Raw genomic sequence first — 20,405 nt, forward strand, 5'->3', positions numbered from 1 at the left:
TAATAGGCACTGACTGAGGTCATGGCAAAGTCTCCATGAGGCCACATTCTATGAAGGAACATGTTAAACCAAAAAGCATATGAATGGGCAAGTCATACATTTTTATCAAGGTTCACAGAGCCTAATTCAAACTGTTAGCAAATGTATACACAAATCAAGAACACAAAGTTTCTGATATTCTGTAGAATTTTATAATTACACTTACAGGAGACCAATAAGTAGTTATTTAATTTCAGACTACATTGTTTCATGGCCACCAAATTTTTTTCTTCCTGGTTAATCTTCTCTTCCTAATTATTTTGTAAGATCCTGATGACATGGGTCACAAATGTCATTATTTCTGTCAGCACCTGTGACAACGCTTAGCATAAAACAGGGACTGTAGGGACATGATCAATTTTTCCAAAATTATTAAGGAGAGGTTTGAAAATCACTTGTACTAAGTTGATTAAGTTTCTCATCTTGTTTATAGTATTAATACATTCAGTTCATTATTTTACCTTACTTCCAGCCTACTCCTTCTGTCAATTACTATAATTTTCAATTAGCAGAGCCCAAATTAAAGGTGGCTTGTTATATATATCTACCTGTCCCAAAATCATTATTTGCTACTTTCTGAAGCTAAGAATTGACTGAATATACTCATATGCTCCCCCAAATAAATCGCTTTTAAAAATATTTAAACTGAGTATTCCATGTTTTCATGTTGTAATTTCTTTTTTCTATTGAGTAGAAACTTGTCTTTATTCAAATTTTGCTTCCTCTTTCAAAATCTGAAGGAGTTACCTTAACTTCTTCACATCTGGCTTCTCCATGCTAAACATTCACAAATCTTAGATTTATGTAATATTATTTTTCAATAAACTTTGTAAATCGTTAGGCTTTTAAAATTTGTCACATAAATATTTAAATTTGAGTAATTTTCTGTTGTATAACAGGACAAATTTTGAATTGAGAGAATATGATTCTAATTAAAAGGCATGGTTTTAACTATTGAGCACCTGATCATCGTCTTCTAAGTACTTTGTCCATCTAGTGCTCACAAACATCACTAAATTCTGCCATTTAAAATCAACAATTCTCTTTAAAAACTATTTTATTTATCTACTCATGAGAGACATACACACACACACACACAGAGAGAGAGAGAGGGGGGCAGAGGGAGAAGCAGGCTCCACGCAAGGAGCCCAATGTGGGACTCGATCCCAGGACCCCAGGATCAGGCCCTGGGCTGAAGGCAGGCGCTAAACCGCTGAGCCACCCAGGCTGCCCTAGTATCAACAATTCTCCAAGCATTCTTTGCATATATAGTCTTCTTTGTATAGATATGTAACTTTAAGCAGTAACTTTAAAATAGACGTAGTAACAAATATATTCAGTAATCTACACCAGAACAATTATCCCAAAAGTTCCAACAAACAGATCACTAAATTGTTCATAAGTAATAAAATAATCTTAATTTCATTATGATGCCTCATATTAGATGATGCTTCTGCGTGTGTGTTTTGTTTTGAGGAGTGATGGGATAGAGATCATTTTTCCTGTGTTCATCAAACTAGAAGCATTCTGAATTCTCTTGACACATTTCAGGTTTATTTCCACTTTCTGAAAGGTGACACACTGAGCAGAAAATAGCTGTGGGCAATGGGAATAATTCAAATTGCCAATGGTCACCCTAGTGTACAGATCTGGTTACTTAGATCCTAATGGCTCACATTTCTAATCAACCACAATCTACTACATTCGAACAAAATCAGCAGATCCTAACTGATTTACTGCCTCCCATATCCCACTGGAATAAGTGTCACCATTGCCCCTATTCCTCCGAAAAGACAGAATCAAATCAAATCCTGGACACGAAGTTATCTATGGAATAAAGTGTAGCTCTAGAATAAAGAGAACATTTGGTAAACAAGAAAAAAACAGCATGTTTTCAGTCATATAATTTCTGGCAGTTAAACCTGAACTGTCAATCCTTTGTTGATTTAAGAATCAGATATAATATGGGATCCCTGGGTGGCGCAGCGGTTTAGCGCCTGCCTTTGGCCCAGCGCGTGATCCTGGAGACCCAGGATCGAATCCCACATCGGGCTCCCAGGGCATGGAGCCTGCTTCTCCCTCTGCCTATGTCTCTGCCATTCTCTCTCTCTCTCTCTCTGTGACTATCATAAATAAATTAAAAAATTCAGAAAAAAAAAGAATCAGATATAATAATTTTGATATAAATAAAATTTCTGAAATAATGAATACTTCTGTGGAGAAATTTAACTTCAGCTCTCCTAACAAAACCTTATTGCAGAAGTGCTTTACTGGTTTCAGAAGTAGTCTGTTACAGTGAAAATACATTTTGAAATATATACACAGGACCATAAAATACTAATGTTTGATGTATTTTATGCGTGTATAAATATTACTTTTACCTTCATCTTTCAACCTCTTTTATTTATTTCCTTAGAATTAATTAGGTTTAGAAACTGAGCATACCTTATATACTACATGGAAACTTGAATAAAACTTCAAAAGATAATAATATAATATGCAGTAGCATTTTATCTATATATTGAAATGATAAAAGGATTCTTGAGAGGTCAAAGGATTTTATAATAATGATGTTATTCTAATAAACTACCACTTAAGATTTTTGTGTTTCTTCATTCCCATAAAAAGGGTAAAAAGTAGCTGCATTAATGTTACATATGCATCTATTTTATGTACATCTATTTCTTTCCGGCTTATAGATATTTAGGTAAAATAAATAATAAAAAGGATAAAATGCTGGTTTAAATAATAACAAAGTTAAATAGCAAACAAGAGATAAAATAGGAGACATTTCTTTACAAAGTCCTTCTCTGAAGATTATACATATTAGACCCACTTTGCTACTGCTCCACTTAATGACTTAAAAGCAAAGTTACAGTTTGTAGATTTTTTAATGCATAGAAGATACCAAAAATGGCATAAGGCCCCAAAGAGCAAAGATGTCTTCTAGATGGACAAAATCCATAAAATGTCCTTTGGAAGAAAATAAAATCCATCTTACTTCAGCATAGGAATATTTATTACTATATATTTTAGGTTTAGCATAGGAATATTTATTACTATATATTTTAGGTTTAGAACTATATATTTAGGATATACATTCTTTTTAATGTTTCATTTTGATAAAATATTTTAAGTAACTGAACACCTTAAATGAGGACAAAATAATGTAGAATATAGTAATGATGTTTCCAAGTTGTCATGGTTACTTGCTTGTCAAATGTTTCAAACTCATACACCATGTCTAACAGCAATAGAACAGCACAGCAAAACTCTCAAAGTCACCACTCACCTGAGAAGGCCAAAATAAAAATGTCAAAAATGATGGCATATATACAGATCTTGGCTGCAATTTGAAATACTGCTCTTTTGCCAAAACCCAGAAGCTTCCAGAATTAATGAAAAATGAAATTTTGAGTTGAATGTGATCTCAACAGGAATGAAATACATCTTTCTATCTCTTTGGAGGACTACCAACAGTGTCTCCTTGCATCAGATCTGCTTCCAATTCTTAATTGGGTTCCAAAAAGGAAAAAGACTAACACTGCATAGTGAGAGAATAAATTGTATAGCTACCCACTTAATCATTCTTGTTTGGTTTAGACTGATGATTTATTTGTTCTACTTAATAAAATATTATGATAAATTTTAATAATCCACAGTATCACAAATATGTCTCATGTGATAGAGTGAATAAATAACATAAGAATGTATATATATTGGCCAAAATCTTTATAACTCATTTGCATTTAATTAAAAAGAGAAATCACATCCTAATTGCTCAATATATTTTAAAAAAATGGGATCTTGGTATTAACAAATGTATTTGTATGACTTTAAAAAACAAAATGTAATTATTTAATACATGCAGGTAATGTGTAGAAAAATAAGTATTAATGCATCTTATTATAATTCTAAATATCCAGACCAATATTACCTAAAATATGGAAAATATGGTCTTTGAAAACAGGGCCCTGAAATATATAAATCTGGGAAAACTACATTCATGAAGATTCACAATTTATCTTTGCAAGTTAAAGGTCTTGGAATGTTTGAGCAAAATATAACAATACTAGTTTACCTTTATTTTTTATTATCTTTTTTCAAAATAAATGTTCATCATATAGGCTTAAAAAGTTTAATGTTTCCCTAAAAGACTATACTAAGAAGTCTCTGCAACAAAAGGTTTAAGTAAGTCTGTCCTTCAGATAGACTTTCCCCCACCTTAGTGCTACACATTTATTTACTTAATTTTGTCAAGAAACTTAAGTTAAATCTGTTTATGAATCAATTATGGTAAATTTTATATGTAACATATTTAATAAATAACAGCACAACACTAATTTTAAAATATTTGCATATAATAACAGGTCTTAGAAAAATATCAGTCAGAAATCACTGTGGGAAAATGGCAGCAGGCTGGAAAGGCAACAAAGTTTCTTTAGTAATAGGTTTTCCAAATTAAGTTGCTTAAAAGAAAAATCAATGCAACTCTCTGGTCATTAGAATGATAAAATTAAAGCTATCTTATTTCACAGCAGTCCTAAGAACAGCTGATTTTCATAAATTGGAGAAGAAAAAAGAATCAGGTTTGCAGAAGAATAAACAAAAATGTTCTAGCTTAAAGCATAATCATAAAATTCACATTTTCCTCAGATTTATAGAGGTATAATAGACAATTTAAAAATTGTCTACATTTAAGGCATATCACTTAGTGATTTGGGATGTGTTTACATTGTGAAATAATATCCACAATCAAGCTAATTAACATACCCATCACCTTACATAGTAACTATTTTCTTTTTCTCATTTTTAATAAAGAATATATAAAACAGAAAAATATGTGGATGCTTGCTAGTGCGTTTACAACAACGTATTTTTTAAAGGGTATGAGAGAATATTCAGAAATAAACATTTCTTTTTTTTAAGATTTTATTTATTTATTCATGAGAGACACAGATTGAGAGAGAGAGGCAGAGACACAGGCAGAGGGAGAAGCAGGTGCCATGCAGGGAGTCCGATGTGGGATTCGATCTCGGGTCCCCAGGATCACGCCTGGGGCCAAAGGAGGCACCAAACCACTAAGCCACCATGGCTGCCCAGAAATAAACATTTTTAAAGGGCAAAATGCATTTCGAGAAATTGTGTAATCTACAATCATACATACATATATCCAAACATATATATGTAATGTGTACACACATATACACGCTGTGAGTACCTATATCTGAAATGTAAATGTACTGGTGTCACAGACAAGCAAAATAAGGGAATATGATAGGCATGAATATATTTCCTTTTTTAATATTTTATTGTATTTATTCATGAGAGACAGAGACAGAGAGACAGAGAGAAAGAGAGAGAGAGGCAGAGATACAGACAAAGGAAGAAGTAGGCTCCCTGCAAGGAGCCCGGTGTGGGACTTGATCCTGGATTCTGGGATCACGCCCTGAGTCCAAGGCAGATGCTCAATCGGCAAGACACCCAGGCCTCCCTAGGCATGAATATCTTAAGTCCCACCTCTGTATCCATGCTAGCCTCTGGATCCCTCAGTTTTACTCCTAATTCTTTTTTAGACTGGCAATTGTAGTTCTTCTACACATCATTTATCCATGCTCCTGGTTATATCTGAAAGTTCTTTAGGTCAGGTAAGTTTTCTCTTTTTACCAGCATTTCTTGGCCAGCAAAGTAACCTACTTGGCAAAAGGCTGTTTGGAAACAGGTAAGGTACAATGAAAAATGCCTACAGTAGAGGTATACCAAGAGAGTTCCTTTAGTTACAGTACATAAATTACAAATATTAGTAATTCCTTTGCATACTTTAGAAAAACACATTATTCCTTTCAGCACACTAGCTATTTTGGGAAATGCTGTTGTTCTATTCACAATTCAGAAGGTCTTACACTATGGAAGTTGCTACTTAGCTGGGGGCCAGCCCAAAAACTACCACATCATTGCTATTAGACTGCTAACGCTGCAAAACTTTGCAAGCAAAAGGAGAACTGGCAGGTGGCTTCATTTGGAATTGAGCATGACATATACTTGCTACATCTTACTTGTGGGTCTTACTGCAGTAAAAACTGCAGTTTTTTTTTCAACCACCAAAAGCTCTTTCATATCTTTTTGTTGTTGTTGTTAAATATTTTATTTATTTATTCATGAGAGACACAGAGAAAGAGAGAGAGAGAGAGACAGGCAGAGGGAGGAGCAGGCTCCATGCAGGGAGCCCGATGTGGGACTCAATCCCAGGTCTCCAGGATCATGCCCTGGGCCCAAGGCAGGTGCTAAACCGCTGAGCCACCCAGGGATCCCCTCTTTCATATCTTATTGTTTTTTCCACCCTCTTTCCTAAAGATAGCTCAAAGATTTAAAAAATGGTTTTAAAAAATGGCTATCTTCCATAGTGTTATAGGCGTACAAAGTTTACCTGCATGTAGGTAAATGGCACCCTACAAAAATATCTGCAAATTCAATTACAAACCTTTGAGGGAAAAATCTGTTTGTGTATGTATATCAGTGTTTATGCAATTTAACTTGAGAGACTGGGTACTCAAGAAATAAAAGTTATCTATCCTTATATTTCTAATAAATGTTTGCCATTCTAACATGTTTTCCAGTAGATTTATAAAGAAACTGTTGGGATTCAAAAAGTAATTAGATTTTGTATTTAAAGTACAAACTAAACATACTATATATTAACATATTATACACATAGGTTGGTAAAATAATAGTGGTACTACCTATATTCTGTATAGAAAACATTTTTTTAAAAATGAGTTTTTAATTTTTTAAAAAGATTTTATTTATTTATTTATTTGTTTATTTATTTATTTATTTATTTATTTATTTATTTATGAGAGACACACAGAGAGAGAGAGAGAGAGAGAGAGAGAGGCAGAGACATAGGCAGAGGGAGAAGCATGCTCCATGCAGGGAGCCTGAACTGGGACTCGATCCCAGGTCTCCAGGATCACACCCTGGGCTGAAGGCAGCACTAAACCGCTGAGCACCGGGGTTGTCCCAAAAATGAGTTTTTTAAAAAGTACATTCCTTGAGCAAATAATAAAGTTATGGATCAGATTTCTACTAAAGGTCTTTGATTTCTTATCTACTGCTTTAAAGTTATAAAATACTTATGGCAATAATCATGCTGTTTAGATAATATAGGTATAACAAAGAAATCAAACAAGATTCAAAATTCAAGAAGGCCAAAATTTTTTTACACTTCAAATAGAAAATGAAAACTTATAGTAAAAGATGTAAGAAACAAAGGCAAAAGAAAAATTATTAAATTTACGATTAAATTTTAAAAACAATTTAATTTAAAATTATTTAGCAATTTAATTATTAAAGTACTACTTACAGCCCATTGGCAAGTCCATGTCATTCAAACAGGCAGAGTGACATTCCTCTAGGGCCTCATCTGCCTGGACTTTAATACTTTACTAAAGACAAGAGGCAATCTTAGCCTGACTCCCAGGACTCTCTAAGTCTACTTTAACATTTAAAAATGCCTTTGGAAAAAAAAAAAAAAAAAAAAAATGCCTTTGGAAAATTCATCTCTACTCTGCAAAATACATGTGTTAGCAATCATCCCCCAAGCATATGACTCACTGAAATCATATGAAGGGTCTTATGACTAAGGTTTTATTAGACAGTAATAAATGACCATTTTCCCAACAATAGTTAACCCCCTCAAGGTCCTGGAAACTTTGCTTGAAAATTCCTTAGAGACTAGGCTAATCCCAACTTCTTCCCAACTTGAAATATATAATGGGCCACTCCTCGTGAGCCCAGTGCAGCTCTTCCTGTCCATGGGCCCTCACTCCGTGCTTTAATAAAATCACCCTTTTGCACCAAAAACATCTTCTTAGGCTTTCCTGGCCATCAGCTTTGAACCCTAACATCTTCCCTATGTCAGTCAATCTTTGATATGGGATAGTTTGGTTCTTGCCTCACAGTGTCTAAGAATGGATCTAGCAGGCAACAGGGAGTGAGCAAAGCGATAGAAGTTAATTAAGCAGAGATACGGAGAAAGCTCTCAGAAATCAAAGGGATCCTGATAAGGTTGCCTCGGAGGGCTTCTGTGGTCTGTCTCTTATAGGAAACTGACCAGGGAGCTTGGTAAATTTCTTGTCAATATCAGGGTGGATTTGTAAATATCATGTCTATATTTAGAGCAAGCATGGTGGACTTGTAACTATTAAACTGACAAACAAGATATGTTTGTAAATATCACGAGCCCAAACAACGTGTTCCCTTCTCTCTGGTTATATCTCCTCCATATTTCTCTACATCTGGGATTTCAGGTAGCCCATGGCCTTGAGATTCTTGTGCCATCTTGGTTTGAGCAGGGACTATGGATAACATATTTCCGTGATGACTTAGTAGCCATTAAAGGGGGATACTCCCTAACATTTTATAGCTAGCGAGCCAAGTTTTTCTGTTTTTACTGTCTTATCTCTGTTTTCTTGGGATGGGTAGGAGCCTGACTGGGGTCTTTCCCTTATCTTTCCCTACCTAGGCCCGTCAGTCCATAACTTGTTCCTACATCATTACCAGGATATAGATACCATGGAAGAAAAGAGGGAAGTAGCTCAAGAATAAAGTGAAAAAGTAAAGTAATAATGATACTTTTCTCAACCCAGTGTTTGCAGAAATGTGTAATGTTACTGTGCCAGTCTATTTTTTTGAAGTATGCCCCAAACTTACAAGTGACCTTACCACACTGTGAACCATATTTAGTATAAGACAGTACTTGCTTATGGAAGATCATATTCTGTAATCTGTATATAATATTTAACTAATCTTCCTTTAAAGGGAAAAAAAAGGGGGTGGGAGTGAATGGGTGATGGGCACTGGGTGTTATTCTGTATGTTAGTAAATTGAACACCAATAAAAAATAAAAAATAAAAAAAAAAAAAAAAAAAAAAAAAAGGGAAAAAAAAATTTGACTTCATATATTGTGGTTTTATAACTAAGATCCCATTCGTGAGATGGCACTTTTTCTTGATTTTACTTTGCCCACCTACACATGAGCAGAGTTTCTCTTTTTGTACAAAAAGAAGAAAAAGAAAGAAAGAAGAAAGAAAGGAAAGAAAGAAAGAAAGAAAGAAAGAAAGAAAGAAAGAAAGAAAAGATCATTATGCATAACTAGTCCTGTATAAGTAAGTGGCATTAATCTGTACTTATAACCATGTAGGCACACCAGAGAGTCTAATCTAGTAGTGCATGTAAGAGTGGAAGCATAACTATTTTCAAAAGAACAACATCTAGTCTTTTGGTTACTTATGAACTTTTTGTTTTCTTAACTATACCTACTGCAGATCTATGCATGATACCCTTATTTGTTATCAGAAAAAACAGTCATACTCAAGGCATAATAGGAGTACAACTTTCCATTAAGCAATATAATTTTGGAGGTATTCACATCTTTTCAAATGGACAGTTTGACTACACATCAGATTCTTCATATAAAATATGTCCTGGTGTACTTAGCAGGTACAGCTATTAGCTAATCAAAATATACATTGCCAAATAAATTTCTCTCTGCCTGAATTATCTGTCATAATTTATAGCTTCACTGCAATCTTATCATTATAATTAATCTTATTTAATGCTTTATTGACAAAAATAATTTAAAAGAAGTAAAATGTTGAAAATTCCAATAACAAGGTAGCCAATTTAAGTATGAGATTTTCTTTTTAGCTGAATTATGATTATTATTCTTCTTCCATTATAACTTTAACCAAGCAGAAGGAAAATTTATTGAAGGGATCCTGAATACCAAGTTCATTCCTAACTCAAAGGTCCTTACAAAGTTTAATCAATAAAACTACTGAGCAAGAAAGACTGTCCAAATCATTTCTAGTAATATAACACTAAGATTAGATTCTTTATTTGAATCTTCAATTCTTCCATTGGTTTAGACATATCATGGTAATCTATTGACCCATTGCAAATAATTCTTATTATAAATTGGCCAACCAAATGCATACTCTGTCAGTTCTAAACTGTGTGTTAATAGATGACTAACTTTGCATCCTATTCCACATAATAAGGTTCTAGAACACTTAACAATGGTGCTGAACTGAAAGAAAAGTCAAGGAGAGATTACATATTTGTAATTGTGTATTCCTCTTTATGTGCATTCATTCTGACTGCATTTGAAAAGAGCTAAATGATTTTTTTGCCTTTTCTAATTTTGTGCCATCTGTACTTTCCTCGCATCATTAGAGTAAATAAGAGGTGAGTGTGTAAAATATGGAACCATAATGCAACATATTTGTTTGGCTTTTAACATTTCAGGATGCTTTCAGTTCCATTATCTCATGTATCTCTTACTATGTTTCTACAGGATATTAGGGCAGTTATTATTATACCTGTTATCATTTCATTTAAATAGGAAATAATATATCTATAAAAGGAAACCAAAATGTTTTGTCCTCTTTGAAAGTGATAATGGATAGTAGCAAAGACAAGGATTCTATTAGAAGTAATTATCTAATTTTGAATTTGACATTCAAGAAGATAGTATGCAGTCTTCATAAGGGAGAGAATAGGTGAACATCCTTTCCTCGGCTTCTTCCCAATTTTCTTTACGTTTCCTTATAAGGGAGAATTTAAGTGAGTGAAAGGTTGCATCTGAAGTAAGTGTAGCAGCACAGTATCTATCACCATAGTTATGCCTATCAGCTTCATCCCACTAGTCCTCAGAACTAAGTTCACAGTTTCTGGTTAGTGTAAATTAAGGACACTTTTCATTCATGAAGGATTAAACACACTTCTCTGGATCATACTCTTGGAGTTTCTTACACCACCATTTTTAAGTAAAGCTTATCATTGCTCTTTAAAACAAATTTATGTATCTTTTCTCTAAACTCAAGAATCCTCTAATAATGAGGATATTCCTACACCATAGAGATTTGTAATACTCATTTGAAGTCTAGAGATATTTGCATGTAAACAAATGATAATAAAGCAACCCATCAATTAAATGGAATTTCATTAAATTCGTTAAAATGGAAGCAACACTATTTTATAGTCTCACAGAACTTTCTATAACAGATTTTTATCTGATTACACCACCAATAATTTTGGTTTTTAATATATTGAGGAAAACTTTATTACTGTTCTGGGGAGAGCATGCAGTCAGAACACATTAGATGGAGTTTCTGAACCATTCATTGTTTTGTGTGGAGGCATAAGGATGTCCAGTTATCTCAGAGTCTTCTTCACTGTAACAACTGTAACACTGACCAGCATACATTACAGAATTCCTGCCAAGAGTCAGCTAATGAATTTTTTAGAAACTATTTTGAAAGCTACTAAATTGGTACAAAAATATGATTAATCCACCTGGAGGCAGCATATGTTTTGGTTAGTGGCATGGACTTTGAATGTCTCAAAAGCTCTCCTGTAGTATCTAGCTCCATGACCTTGCATAAGATTTTCATTTTTCTATATGTCAGTAAATAATCAGCTTTTATACTTTTTGATTCAATGAATTAATATTTAAAATTTATTTAGAATAGAAGTTTTGTTGATAGTATTTGTTAACATAGGCAATATGCCATATAAAATATAAAAATATGCCAGATGTCAATTTTATACATATTGCTCTTCATACTCATTTCAGAGAACACATAAATAGAACTAGAAAGATGATAAAAATTAAAATATAGACCCTGTTTGAACAATTAAAACCAATTAGCATTAATATTATCCCATGATAATTTTTAATAGTAGCAATGTTTACAATTTATTGCACTTCTACTAAATAATAGTTTGGAGTGTATGCTAGCTTATGAGTTTTTGTGTAGGGTTGTGATTGCTGCCTATGCAACCACCAGACAGCCAGACTCTCAGGAGTAGAGCTTCATGAGGTTAATAATAACCCAAACTGAAATGGTGCTATAATAAGACTTGAAAGTGGTGCTTAATGATTCCTGGATCATATGTCAGCAAATCTGTCACTCTAGATATCACTGTCTGCATTACAAGAAAAGCTGGACAACCTTGTTCACATGTAAATTTTTATCAAGAAGTTCTGAACCATTTATGAATATTGTATTTAAAGAAGGAAATATTCAGTGGAGGTAGGACAACGAATAAATCAGAGTCAACTAAACATACCTCCAATTCTAAAAAAAAAAATAATAATTCCAAGAGGAATAGCAAACATTCTACTTTGGATAATGGGCCAAAGACTCTTGGGGAGGAACAATGATAATGAATTAAGAAGATATCTCCTAAATAAGCAACTCCAACTAGTCACTGGTATGCTTAAAGTTGAACTCCAATGGCCAGAATTTGCTTCCAGAGGAATTTCACAAGTCTCTGACATCATTTTATAGATCAAAGATTTGCAACAATCAACAAATTGAACAACTGCTATAATGATGACTTTGTGTTCCCCTTTCCATACATTTGTTATAATTTAAGAAAAGATTCCTTTTTGGAGGAGTCCAAATATTTTTAACCAATGAGAGGCCTTTAGAACTATAAAGAACAGGCTGATAAACAGAAACCCCAGATTAGAAAATAAAACTGAAAATGGAATGAAGCAATTTGCATCATTTTTTACCTACCAAGCAATAGTAATCCATGAAAACACATGTTATGCAATACTATGGTATAATGAAATGGTTCTGGTGGTTTCAGAGAGTTTAAATCACCTGTCATTTATCTGAATACACTTGATTTTATTTTCTTTACCACTAAGATATTGATAGAACTTGAAGTCATGCCAAATCATGCTCATTCCAGCTTTGGCTACTTTATTTCAAATATCCCTTGGTCAGCTTCAGACTGTGAGAAACCATATGAGTAACAAAAGAAACAGGATCAGCTAGAGAAATACCACAAAAGACATGAAAAGACTGCTTACAATTAACTATCCTTTGTAATGACATTATTACTTGATAGGCAATTAGTTTTGTGCCCAACATGCCTTAAAAAAATATATTTGATATAGAAAGATTGAATATAGTCTTTAAGGAATAAAGCTTTCATTTAACTTATTCCATCATTTGTTTTCAGAACAAAAATTATTTTTTGCTAAAGTAGTATTATTTGAAAAAGTGATTCAAGTGGATATAGGTTATGTAATTCTGACTGATATTCTCCAATTTCCAAAATAAGATGCTTGCAACTTCATCTTCAGAATCATGAATACAAAAATATTTATACATGGAATAGTTTTAAATACTCCATTGACACTAGGAACATAAAATATAAGATATGATTCTCATCTTCTGAGGCATAAAGTATTTTGCATATATTTAAGACAAAATAACAATTCAAGGCAACATGTATGTATTAAATGTGTGGAAAAAGAAACAAAGATACTCCAAGAGGAAACAAACTAAAAACCTAATTGCCAAAATCTGAATGGGGGATGATGTCAAGAAAGATTCTTCCAAGTTGTTTTACATAGACTTACATATTCTAAACTCAACCACAGAGGAAGAACTGAAATTTCCACCACCAATTTCAAACACTGAATTTTACCATTGCAGTGTTAACTTCTACACATTGTTATATTTTTGTCTTTCACATGGATTTGAAGTATTTTTACAAATGAAATAATATAGCTTTTTTTCTGAACTAGAATTTAAAAATCTGTTTGTGTTTGAAAGGTCATTTACTGTCAGGAAACTATAACCGCAAGCCAAACTGTGCTGTAAACTTCAGAGCAGTGGTTTAGGTAAAGTCAGCTTTCACAGGCAACTCAGTGTTGGTTTCCAGAAGAATCTGACTACTCTAGCTATTTTTAAATTCTATATTGACTTGATGGAAGGGTTGCTATTATCTACTGTGATATTTCTAATAAAAAACTTAAAATATTTCAATACAGTATATTTTTACTAAAAATGTGTAAATGTAGCTTCCTTAATTTTCAGAGAAAAAGAGATGAACCTCTCTGGATGTGTGCCCAGAAGTACAGAGATAACAGAATTGGATATGCAGAGACAGAAAATAAATATGGTAGCAGTTAAAAAGATTAAAATCATTCCCATAGTATTTGCTCTTCCTATGGAGTTTTTCTAAAGCTACAAGTTAGCAAGTTATAAGCTGGGTAAAAGAAATTAACTCTTTTAGGATACTGTGCAAAATTCCCAGGAGGCCATTTATTACTTGTGCCCTATCTGTTCCATTTATTTAAAAATCATTTCAAGATCCCCTTTCTTTTCTTTTTTTTTAAGATTTTATCTATTTCACTATATGTGGGATGGAATTCAAAGGCAATGCACAATTCTGTATCCATTGGAAATAGAACTTTGCATGGTAAATTATGTCACCAGAACAACTGCTGCTGATTAAGCAAAAACTCAATCTCTACCATAAGCTTCTAGGCTATTGTAAGAGGGTTTTTTTTTGTCTTTAAATTCATGTTTTCATATTTTATAATAATAAAAGACATTAGGGCATCTGCCACTATAAAGAAACCCTTGTGAAATAATAAAAGTATTATTCATGAGCATCTTAGAGGCCAATGTGACAAAATGGGTGGGCACAGGTGGACAAGGTGATGTAGGAACAAGTTAGGGGCAGATGGGGCTAAGCAGGGAAAGATAAGGGAAAGACCCAGAGTCAGGCTCCCATAAATCTGTGGGTTCCCACAGATCCCAAGGACACTGAGAGGCCCCAAGTCAGGTTCCTACCCATCCCAAGGAAACAGAGATAAGACAGCAAAAACAGAGAAAAAAATAAATAAATCTGGCTCCCTAGCTCCAAAATATTAGGGAGTATCTCCCTTTAATGGCTACCAAGTAATCACAGAAACTCACCAGACTACAAAGAAGTCAGTCATTAAAAATATTATCAAAAGTCCTTGCTCAGACTACACAAGAATCTGAAGGCCATGGGCTCCCTGGCTAGGTTCTCAATAAAAGGCTAACCAAGAAGCCTTCAGTGGCAATCCTGTCAGGACTCCTCTCACTTCTGAGAGCTTTTTCTATATGTTTGCTTAATAAACTTTTATCGCTTTACCTACTCTCCATTGTCCACAAGATTCATTCTTTGACTCCATGAGACAAGAACCTAGCTCTCCCGTGTCTAAGGGAAAACTGATTGCTAGGGAACTCACCACTTTGTTACTTGATATAGATAAAATGTGTTGGGAAATATTAGCTTAATGAAAAGCTGAGGAAATTTTCAATGTTGCATGTTTGTGGGTCTGCTTCTGGGATCCCAAGGTAGCTCTACTTTAGCAATTACCAAGGTCAAAAATGTCTGGACAAAACCTCAAACCATGCATGGGCTCTATTTCTACCCCTAGCACACATCCTACCTCTGGTTTGTTTTTAAAATAAATAAATAAATAATAAAAATAAAAATTCCAAAGATAAGAAAAAAAAACCCTCATTTATACCCATAAGATTAAAGTCATACAGTCTTGCATATACTAAAAATGTAAGATAAAGTCTGTAACTACTTTCTGGAATGTCCTTCATCATGATGATTTGTAACTCTTTATGTAAAAAAACATATATAGCCCTGCACCAAATGTTCCTTCCCTAGAGCACTCTCTTTCTTGTGAAGATTGTGTATCCTGGGCAACAGTCCTAACTTGGGCTCAAATAAAACTCTTTTCTGTTCCCTTTAAATTTCTTTTTAAATAAGGTTTGCTCATCTTTGACAAAGCAAAAAATCTATCAAAAATATATGAGTTCCATACATTTTGGTATTCTTTATCTAAGGAAGATAGTTCAAATAATCAAGACAAGGTACACACACACATCCATACACAAAAGCACACCTTCCAATTTACATTAAATGGGTACCCATATAATTCTAAATTCATTTTTTTCTAAGTTCTTTAAAGAAGAAAAAATAGTGGTCTGAGAGGGGTTATATTAGTGATAATATTTAGTATTTTGTAAAAGATTTACTTATTGATGGGGGCAGGGACAGAAAGAGAGAATCTCCAAGAAGACTCCCCACTGAGCGCTGAGCCTGACTCTGGGCTCCATCCTAAAATCCATGAAATTACGACCTGAGCTAAAACCAAGAGTCAGATGCTCAACCTCAACTGACTGAGCCACCCAAGTGTCCCTATTTAGTATTTTTTAATATAAATAAACTTCAGAAAGAACAATCAAATGAATACATTTCTCAAGTCTTTTTCCATATAGTAAATTGAATTTGAAGCTAAAATTACTAATATGCTAAAACTTTAATTTGTTAAAGTTTTAAAAATTATTATTATTGTATTATTTTTATTTCAAGTATATTCTCATATCTTTACCGAGGAATTTAAGACATTTTTCTTTACTCAGCAGTTAAATTTATAATTTGATTTTCTTATTTAGCATTTACATATACTCACACAATATTAACATGGTCTTTACTTTATTATCAAAGACAAAATTTTCTCTTGACAGAACATCAATCTAATTCACATGGCATTTCTTTTTCTTTTAATTTCTTAACATCAGTAATTTACTACACTCATAGTATGAAAATTCCAGCTTAAAAAAAAAAGAGAGAGAACATTGCATATTAAGAGTTTTGTCCTTTACTTTCATGTACCAGGAACCAAAATGTTTTAAGAATTGACACAGCAGGAAGGGGCGGTGGGCAGGGGGTGGGGGTGACTAGGTGATGGGCACTGAGGTGGGCACTTGAGGGGATGAACACTGAGTGTTATTCTATATGTGGGCAAATCGAACACCAATAAAAAATAAATGTATATATATAAAAAAAGAATTGACCCAGCAGGGCAGCCCCGGTGGCTCAGCGGTTTAGCACCACCTTCAGCCCAAGGTGTGATCCTGGAGACCTGGGATGGAGTCCCACGTCAGGCTCCCTGCATGGAGCCTGCTTCTCCCTCTGTCTGTGTCTCTGCCTCTCTCTCTCTCTGTGTCTCTCATGAATAAATAAATAAAATTAAAAAAAAAGAATTGACCCAGCAGATAGGTCAATTTATAAAAAGGTTAACTGAGGTTAACTCTTTCATCTCAAGGAAATGCATGCCTGTAAGTATATGGGCAGGATGGATGAGACTGACCCCCTAGGTTGCTTGAGAAGCAAGCAATTCCCAAGAACGCTGGTAATCCTGGTGTAAGAGGCAGCATTACTGGTGCATGCACAGCAAAGCTGCAGTTTTTCCAGATTTGGTTTGGCTTCATTTTTCCATTGCTGTCCCAGATGGACAGAAAAAGTACAAACCAATGAATACCATGGTAGTTGTTTCCTGGGAGCACCTGAGAAGGGACAGGAAATCCAATTATAGAGATGCCTTATGAAATTAGAAAAAATTACACATAAAGGGAAGTGTACTTATTGTGAACAGGATAATTACAACAGAGCAGAAATGGCTTTTTTTAACTGTCGAATGCAAGGATATGATTTGCAAGTGGATGGCTGAAGTGCAAATGATCTCAGTGGGTCTAAAGTTAATTATATGAAAAAGGAAAATGAATTTACGAAAGAGAAAATATAAATCATGATTAATGTATGGAGCAAACACTAAGAATACTGGTCATTAAATTCAAACTATAATTTCAATGAAAATACTTTATATTTCAGCAACACAGATTTTAAATTTTAATAGCGATTACATGCTCCTTTACTAATTTGTAAGTCAAAGTTCAGTCAATTTTGTAGAAAATTAGTACATTAGATAATAAATGGTTATAAGGAAGCATTTTGTCATCATTTTTCACCTATAAAAATTATAGCTAGTCCAGGTTTTAAAAATAAATTATATTGATAAGGTAAATATATACAGAACAATTAATGTTAAAAATTTTCTTCTTTGACTTTGCTAAATTTTGGAGGACCATCCCTTCCTGGGGCATGCACATTTATCATCTAAGTATCTCAAATGCACTTTTGGAGAACGACATGGGGGAAGTTCCAGTTTTGCTGTGATATAATTGACAACGTTGTATATATTTAAGATGCCTAATATGATATTTTGATATATATTTATATATACACTTTATATACACACATTGTGAAAATTATTATTACAGTGAAACCAACATATTTTTAAATTTGAGTGCAGTAGACACACGACATTACATTAGTTTCTTTTTTTTTTAAGATTTTATTTATTTATTCATGAGAGACACAGAGAGAGGGGGAGGCAGAGACACAGGCAGAGGGAGAAGCAGGATCCATGCAGGGAGCCTGATGTAGGACTTGATCCCAGGAACCCAGGATCATGCCCTGAGCTGAAGGCAGGCACCAAACTACTGGGCCACCCAGGTGTCCCACATTAGTTTCATATGTACAACTTAGTTCTTAATTCTAAACAAATGTTGGAATGCTATTGCATTTTGTTGTCCTAGTTTGGTAAGGACTGCTGGGTGAACACAGTTGATGTTTTGATTTGGAAAGAGAACTGAGGCTCAAAGGGATTTTCTTAAATTTCCAAAATGTCACAGTCCAATGAACACACCATATACATAGTGCCTCAGTATCAATTACATTTTTATAGCAAATTTAAATTTAACATATGCTTTAAGTATTGGATTTTTAAACTAAAAAGGATATAAATAAAATCCACCTTTGGAGTTGTTTAGTAATTAATGTAAAAGAGAAAGCAAGAATAAAGAAAGGAGAGGCATAACAAGAAGAAAGAAGGCAACATAGAAGAAAGACTAAGAAGGGAGAGATGTATAAGGAGGAAGGAGGCAGAGCATTGGAAGAAAAAGACACAAATATTTATTTGAGGAAACTATTGAAACACTTCTACTAGGGTGTTTATATTTTCAATAATTACTATTTAAGAAAAGGAAAAACTCTAAGATTTAAAACGTAAAAATTAAATAACATGGTCTCGCTTCATTAAAGGATTAAATTCCATTCTGACTCCATGTTCCTTGTTAATAATTAATACAAATAATGCCAGGATTTTCCCACACCAAATAGGGAGAAATAACTGCCATAGATTTCAGTCATCCTCATTAGTACACATTTGATGACTTCAGAATATCCCAAGATCCTGGACGTTGCTGACTAATGTCCCATCATAGTCAAGTCCTTCTGGCCTCAGCTGACCTTCAGAGACTTGACTGCTTGTTTGACATCTGCCAGACATTTCTGCCTTCGTATGGTTTCAGGTCCTGGTCTCTAGTGACTAGCTTGTCACACTACTATCCAGGTCATGTGAAAATATTTTAAGAAAGCTAAGAAGTTTCAGATAAATTCATCTCTTGGCCAGATTCTTCCAAGGAATAAAAAAAATCAATATCAGTGACACCATTCAAGGTTGAAGATACATCAAATATTTAAAACTGAATATTGGCATATGACTTGTAGTTATTATGGCATGTCTTGGAATTTCTAATTCTCAAAGTCAAATATTCTGGCCTATTAGTCCTTTAAATATATCTATGCTCAATGAGAAAAATGTGCTAACTCTTCTTATATCCTATATCACTCTAAACTGATTGATGACATGAAGGTGAAAAGTAAAATGAAACAAAGGGGGACAAAAATAAAACAAAACAGAAACTATCTGAAGGGAATAGAAGAAATACATAGTACCAGACATAGAAGATTTGCAAATTATTATAATTTTATCTCTGACTTTGGCTAATCAAGGTCAAAAATGAAAACTAATTGGTTTATACAGTTTTTACTAAATTTTTGTGAAATCATGTTGTTTGGTCCTCACTGGCAGAAAAATATTTCACTGTAGCTTTGTTAAAAACAAAATTGTCATTCATTCAAACTGACACTTTAAAATAAAGAATTACTATAAATGCTAAAGGTATAACAACCCTGAGGATATTTCTAGGCGTAGGACTTGTGATAACATACACTATATATTTTTCTTCCTGTATATATAATTTAATATAGAGACCAAATGTGTAATTTTAATATAGAGGAATGGATGGCTAACACATCCATTTCTCAAATATCAAATTTCTTTTTTTAAAGATTTTATTTATTTATTCCTGAGAGAGAGAGAGGCAGAAAGAGAGGCAGAGACATAGGCAGAGAGAGAAGCAGGTTCCCCTTGGGGAGCCTGATGCGGGACTCAATTCCAGGACCTCAGGATCATGACCTGAGCCAAAGGCAGATAGATGCTCAACCACTAAGCCACTCAGGGGCCCCTCAAATATTAAATTTCTTTAAAATCAATGGTATTTCTTTAATGGCGGCCTCATTATATTTAATTTTTGACTGCATTCTTAAAAATGCCCCTAATGTAGAAACTATGCTACTGTATCAAGTGAGAGCCATATGCTCTAGATACGAAAGGGCAACTGATTTGTTATTATGCTATGAAAGTGGCTCAGCAGTTTAGCACCACCTTCAGCCCAGGGTGTGATCCTGGAGACCTGGGATCAAGTCCCACGTCAGGCTCCCTGCATAGAACCTGCTTCTCCCTCTGCCTGTCTCTC

The 20,405-nt window shown here is 33.9% G+C and overlaps 1 long non-coding RNA gene across 2 annotated transcripts in view; it reads left to right on the forward strand.

Moving 5' to 3' along the window:
• Positions 1 to 10,111: 10,111 nt before the first annotated feature.
• LOC112676962 (uncharacterized) overlaps positions 10,112 to 20,405 on the forward strand; it is a 109,311-nt gene continuing 99,017 nt past the window's right edge. For both annotated transcript variants that reach the window (XR_004805868.2, XR_003146791.3), the window contains exon 1: positions 10,112 to 10,287. This is a non-coding gene — a long non-coding RNA (uncharacterized LOC112676962). The remainder of the gene's footprint in view (positions 10,288 to 20,405) is intronic.

The sequence above is a fragment of the Canis lupus genome, chromosome 16, assembly GCF_003254725.2.
Source record: "Canis lupus dingo isolate Sandy chromosome 16, ASM325472v2, whole genome shotgun sequence".
Lineage (NCBI taxonomy): Eukaryota > Metazoa > Chordata > Mammalia > Carnivora > Canidae > Canis > Canis lupus.